Raw genomic sequence first — 5,904 nt, 5'->3', positions numbered from 1 at the left:
AAGACGTCCACACACCTGTGCTTATGCTGCCAGCCCGTGTGTCAGCTGGATGAGGACAGACCGTGCAGGATGTGAGGCTGGATTTTGTGCCACCTGTTAAGCGAGCAGAGTTCATCAGTTGCCATGGTTGGCTTCCTTTAGCAGATGAGGGCTTCCATCCAAGCCTTTCCAGGCACGCCACTGAGTGAGGAGAGTGGGACCTGCCAATGCTCCAGCCTGGAAATACGTTTGTCCTGCTATCTTTAATCCTCCAGCCACGTCCACTTGATGCACAGGGAGTTGCAGCTTTGCTTTATGCACATGGGCTGCATTCTCTGACGTTAATGGACATCATGAAGAGGGTAAGAAAGTTTTTTGGTTTATTTCCCCATGATGCAATTTCCCTCTGTCACTTCCTTTGGTTCATGTTGAATGCCATCGGTTGTACTGCTATCCTTTGCAGTGAAAGATTCTTTTTGTGTAGAAGTGCTTTTGTATGAATGTTTCAGTCATTCTAACTTGAGATGGAGCAAGAGCAGATAGACCTGGGGCAGAACTGGCATGGCTGATGATCCACTGGAAGCCTCCTGGGCAGCATCTGAGTGTCTAAGAGAGGTTGTGAGGGCTTGGTTGTTTGTATTTGTCTAGAATGCCTCGTGTTCCCTCTACTGGCTTAAGCAGCAACAACACGATGCATGTTTTACACGTGTCATGTAAAGAGAGGATTATGATGTGCTATGTCTGTTTCTTGAATGCTTGTTTAGTGGGGTTCTTTCCACTGTGCCCAGCTTATTTCTTGTCCCATGTGCTGGGTGCTCATTTGGGCCATGCTTATCCGTGTGGGGGATGCAGAAGTGCAGAGCTGCGGGGCTCAGTGTGTGGGGCAGTTGTCTGGGTGTTGCCTTCCTTAGCACTGAGTCTGCACAGCCGGTGTGTTTGTGTCTGGAGAAAGGAAGGGCTCTGTGCAATGGCATTGAGCTCCAGAGGGAAGCTGCATTTGCAATTGGCATCAGCCATTCCCAGAATGCTGAGTGAGAAGGGAGGTTTCCCTGCACATTCTCTGCAGGAAAGTGACAAAGAGAAATGTGCAGCATGTTTGGAGAGTGTTGCAGTGGTTTGCTGTGCGTGGAGCTGTGTGTTCCAAGAGGTGCAGGCATTGCATTCTTGCTTTGCAGAGTTGTGCTTCTCCCTGTGTATGCTGTGTGCTTTGCCTCCTGGTCACGATGTCTCTCCATGCAGCTGTGCTCTTATCCAGCCGCTCTGATGCATTCTCCTGCGGCTCAGCTGTTCAACTGGGTCATTGCTGAGTGCAGCAGGCAGCAATACAGCTGCAGTGGTGGTGTTGGGACACACGGTAACACATGGGTGTGCAACCTTCTGGCTTCCCTGGGCTGCACTGAGTGAATAGGAAATGTGCAGGCTGCATATAGATACATTGCTCTGAAAGTAATGCCTCCTGTTTATTTCCATGGTAATATCAAATGACAGAAGACACACTGTAACACTGCTGGAAGGTGCAGATTCACAGCTGGAAAATGCTATTTTTAAACATGGTCACTGACATAGCAATGCTTATTCACCAGCTGTGGACTTGAGCCTGCATGTTGTGCTCATAATAATCTGCAGCAGCAGAGGTGACCCCGTGTTGATGATATTTAAACACATCACCCACCACCTCATCGTACTCACCTCTACAGTCTGTTCTCCATAAAGCTTCAGCAAGCGTTGGTGAATCTCAGTGGCTGCAATTGTTTCTGCATGGAATAAGTCAGTGATGCCTCATTGCCACATATGCACTTCCATGTCAGATGCCAGTTTATCAGACTGCCCCTCTGCAGCCATCTGTCATGTGTTTACTGTAAAAAAATGGGATATTGGTGGGAAATTTCCATCTCTGCTGCCATACCTCCAACATCCACCTCGGACATCTTGGGCCACCACAGTAGAATGGGAGGCATTACTTTCAGAGCAGCCCTTAGAATGTACAATATTGTTATTATGAAAGGAACAAAACATTTAAGCTCTTATTTTTTTCTTATGACTTAAAAAGAATAAAGAGGAACAAAACCATGAAGCCACTGGGATATTTGACGTTTCTTTTGGTGGCACTAATGCATCAGGCTGGTTTGTTGGGAGTGGATGCAATTGTTAGTGCAGTCACAACGTCTTCATTAGAGTTTTTTGATGAAATTTTACTCTTTCAATGGTTTATAATTTAAAACCGTTATTCACAAATATACATACTCCAAACTGCAAAGACATGATGAAACAGTGATGGTGGTGAATTGAGAGATATTTCTTTGTGGTAAGATATTGGAAACATAACGCCATTTTGAAGAAGGGACAATCAGAAGATGCAGGGATCTGAAGGCCACTCAGTCTCATCTCTGTGCCTGCCAAGATCATGGGACTGATCTTCCTGAAGGCTCCACTGAGGCACCTGGAAAATAAAGAGGAGGCAATTGGTGGTATCCAACATGGCTTCACCAGGGGCAAGTCATGCATGGCAAACCTGGCGGCCTTGTATGATGAAGTTACAGCGTCTGTGCATAAATGGAGAGAAACTGATGTCACCTACCTGGACTTATCCAAAGGATTGGTCACAGTCCCACATACCATCATGATTGCCAATTTGGAGAGAAGTGAATTTGATGGATGGATCTCTCACTCCATGAGGAATTGGCTGCGCGTATGCGCTCAGCGAACTGTGATCAATGGCTCAGTGCCCAAGTGCAGTTCTGTGAAGAGTGGCATTTCTCAGGGGCCAGTGCCATTTGACATCATTGTGGGTGACATGGACAGGACCCTGACTGCGTCAAGGTGGTTGGAACTCAATGATCGTTGAGGTTCCTTCCAAGCTAAGCCATTCCATGATTCTGTGATTGTGTGCACCCTAAGCAAGTTTGCAGATGGTACCAAGCTGGGTGGTGCAGTTGGCCTGCTAGAGGGAAGGGACGCCATCCAGAGGGCCCAGATCAGGCTTGGGAAGTGAGCCCATGCCTACCTTGTGAAGTTGAAGAAAGACAAGAAAGAAGTTGTGCACCTGGGTCAAGGCAATCCCTAGCTCAAATCCAGGGTGGGCAGAGAACGGCTTGAGAGCAGCCCTGAGGAAAAGGACTTTGAGGTGTTGCTTGATGAAAGTCTCTACGTGCGAGACAATGTGCTCTGCAGCCCAGAAGGCCAAAGCTTTCCTAGGCTGCATTCAAGAGAAGCATGTCCAGCCTGTTGAGAGTGGTGATTTTGCCCCTCTACTTGGCTCTCTTTAGACCCCACATGGAGTACTGTGTGCAGTTCTGATGCCTGCTACACAAGAAGGCCATGGAGCTGTTGGAGCAGGTCTGGGAGGAGGGCCACGAAGATGATGAGAGGGCTGGAGCAGGTCCCCTACGAGGACAGGCTGAGAGAGCTGGGGCTCTTCAGCCTGGAGAAGAGAAATGCTCTGAGGGGATCTTATAACGGCCTTCCTGCACATGAAGAGGCCACAGGAAAGGCTCTGTGTTTTCACTGGCGCTGAATGGGAGCCTGCATGTTGCGCTCATATTAATGTACAACAGAGGAGGTGACTCTCTCTTGGCACTGCTGAAATACATCATGCAACACCTCATGGTGCTCACATCCACTGTTTGGTCTCCATAAATATTCAGCCAGCCTTGATGAATGTCAGCGGGTGCAATTGTTTCTGTAGGGTGGAATTCAGTGATACATCGATACTACATATGCATTCACATGTCTGATGCCGTTTTGTCAGACTGCCCCTCCACTTGGTACCAAAACACAATGGCATATTGGTGGGACACTCAGCCTCTGCTGCCATACCGCCAGCATCGGCCTTGGTCAACTTGGGCCAATGCAATAAATTGGGAGGCATTACTTTCATAGCAGCCCTGGTAGAATATGCGGAATTGTTGTTATGTAGGAAATAAAACATCCAAACTATTAGTATTTTTTTGTAAAACATCTAAAAAGGGAGGAACAAAAACATGAAACCAGTGGGATATTTGACCTTTTTTGGGTGACAGCAATCAGACTGGTTTGGCAGTAGTGGATTCAATTCTTACTGAGTTCTCAATGTCTTCATCAGAAATTTTGGATTAAATGTTACTCTGCCTGAACTTCTTCTTTGAAAACAGTTGTTGATAAGTGTACATAACTGCCCAGAAGCAATGATATGTCAATGGTGATGGTGAATTGAGAGATATTTCTCTGTGGTAAGATAGGGATTGTAAAAGTCTTCCCCAGCCAGGGCTCTAGCTGCATGGCCCAAGGTGCAGAAAGCAATGGTAAGAACTGGGAGAAGGAAGATCTGCCTGCTGTCAGTGAAGATCAGGTTTGTGATCATGTAAAGAACCTGCAGGTGCACAAGTGCATGGGACCTGATGACATCCATCGATGGGTTCTGAGGCAGATGAAGTTGCCAACCCGCTATCCATCATATTTGAAAGGCCATGGCAGTCTGGTCAAGTTCTCACTGATTGGAGAATTGGAAACATAACCACCACTTTGAAGAAGTGAAAATCAGAAGATGCAGGGATTTGAAGGCCACTCAGTCTCATCTCTGTGCCTGCCAAGATCATGGGACTGATCTTCCTGAAGGCCCTTCTGAGGCACCTGGAAATTAAAGAGGAGGCGATTGGTGGTAAGCAATATGACTTCACCAAGGGCAAGTCGTGCATGGCAAACCTGGTGGTCAGTTATGACAAAGTACTGATACCAATGGATAAATGAAGAGCAACTGACGTCATCTACTTGTACTTAAGAGATGATTTGATATGGTCATGCGTAACATCCTGATCACCAAATTGAAGAAAAAATGGATTTGATGGATGGATTTTGATTTCTGGATAAAGAATTGGCTGTGTGGTTGCACTCAGAGTGTTGCAGTCATCACCACAATGTCCAAGTGGAGACTGGTGATGAATCTTGTCCCTCAAGGGTCAGTGCTGGGACCATTTCTATTTAACATCTTTGTAGGTGACACGGACAAAGAGTCTGAGTGTACCCTGAGCAAGTTTGCAGATGACACCAAGCTGGGTGGTGCAGCTAGAGGGTAGAGATGCTGTCTAGACGGACCAGATCAGGCTTGAGAGGTGGGCCCATGCCAAGCTCATGAATTTCAAGCAAGACAAGAGAAAAGTTGTGCACCCTGCTCAAGGCAATCCCTATCTCTAATACTGAGTGGTCAGAGAATGGCTTGAGAGCAGCCCTGAGGAGAAGGATTTGGGGGTGTTGCTTGATGAAAGGCTCAAGATGAGCGACAATGTGCTCTGCAGCCCAGAAGGCCAAAGCTTTCCTAGGTTGTATCAAGAGAAGCATGTCCAGCCTGTTGAGAGTGGTGATTCTACCCCTCTACTTGGCTCTCTTTAGACCCCACATGGAGTACTGTGTTCAGTTCTGATGCCTGCTACACAAGAAGGCCATGGAGCTGTTGGAGCAGGTCCGGAGGAGGGCCACGAAGATGATGAGAGGGCTGGAGCAGGTCCCCTTTGAGAATAGAGATATAGCTGGGACTCTTCAGCTTGAAGAACGACCTGGGGAACTTAGAGTGGGCTTAAAGTACCTGAAGGGGTCACAGGAAAGCTAGGATGAGACTTTGATAAGGGCGTGTAGTGACAGGATGAGGGGAAATGGCCTTAAGGTGGAAGAGGGTAGATTTAGACTAAGATTAGGAAGAAATTCTTTCCTGTGAGGGTGGTGAGACACTGGCAGGAGTTACCAGAGATGCTGTGGATGCCCCACCATGGAAGCATCCAAGGCCAGGCTGGATGGGGCTGTGAGCAACCTGATCTGGGGCAAGGTGTCCCTGCCTATAGCAGTAGAGTTGCAACTAGGGGATCTTGAAGTTCCCTTCCAACCGAAACCATTCCAGGATTTATGAAGTCTGGTAAAGAGACGTAGTCATATTTTGTGTTGAATATCTGGTTGCAA

General features: G+C 47.4%; 1 protein-coding gene across 1 annotated transcript in view; it reads left to right on the top strand.

The window, feature by feature from the left end:
• LOC116217192 (putative protocadherin beta-18) overlaps positions 1-5,877 on the top strand; it is a 13,428-nt gene extending 7,551 nt beyond the window's left edge. The window contains exon 2 of the mRNA XM_031555633.1: positions 1,127-5,877. The gene's annotated coding sequence lies outside the window, so the exon portion shown is untranslated. The remainder of the gene's footprint in view (positions 1-1,126) is intronic.
• The last annotated feature ends 27 nt before the right edge of the window (positions 5,878-5,904 follow it).

Source organism: Meleagris gallopavo, chromosome 15 (genome assembly GCF_000146605.3).
Source record: "Meleagris gallopavo isolate NT-WF06-2002-E0010 breed Aviagen turkey brand Nicholas breeding stock chromosome 15, Turkey_5.1, whole genome shotgun sequence".
Classification (NCBI taxonomy): domain Eukaryota; kingdom Metazoa; phylum Chordata; class Aves; order Galliformes; family Phasianidae; genus Meleagris; species Meleagris gallopavo.
Note: the sequence above shows the minus strand (reverse complement) of the source record. Positions and strands in the feature narration are given on the sequence as shown.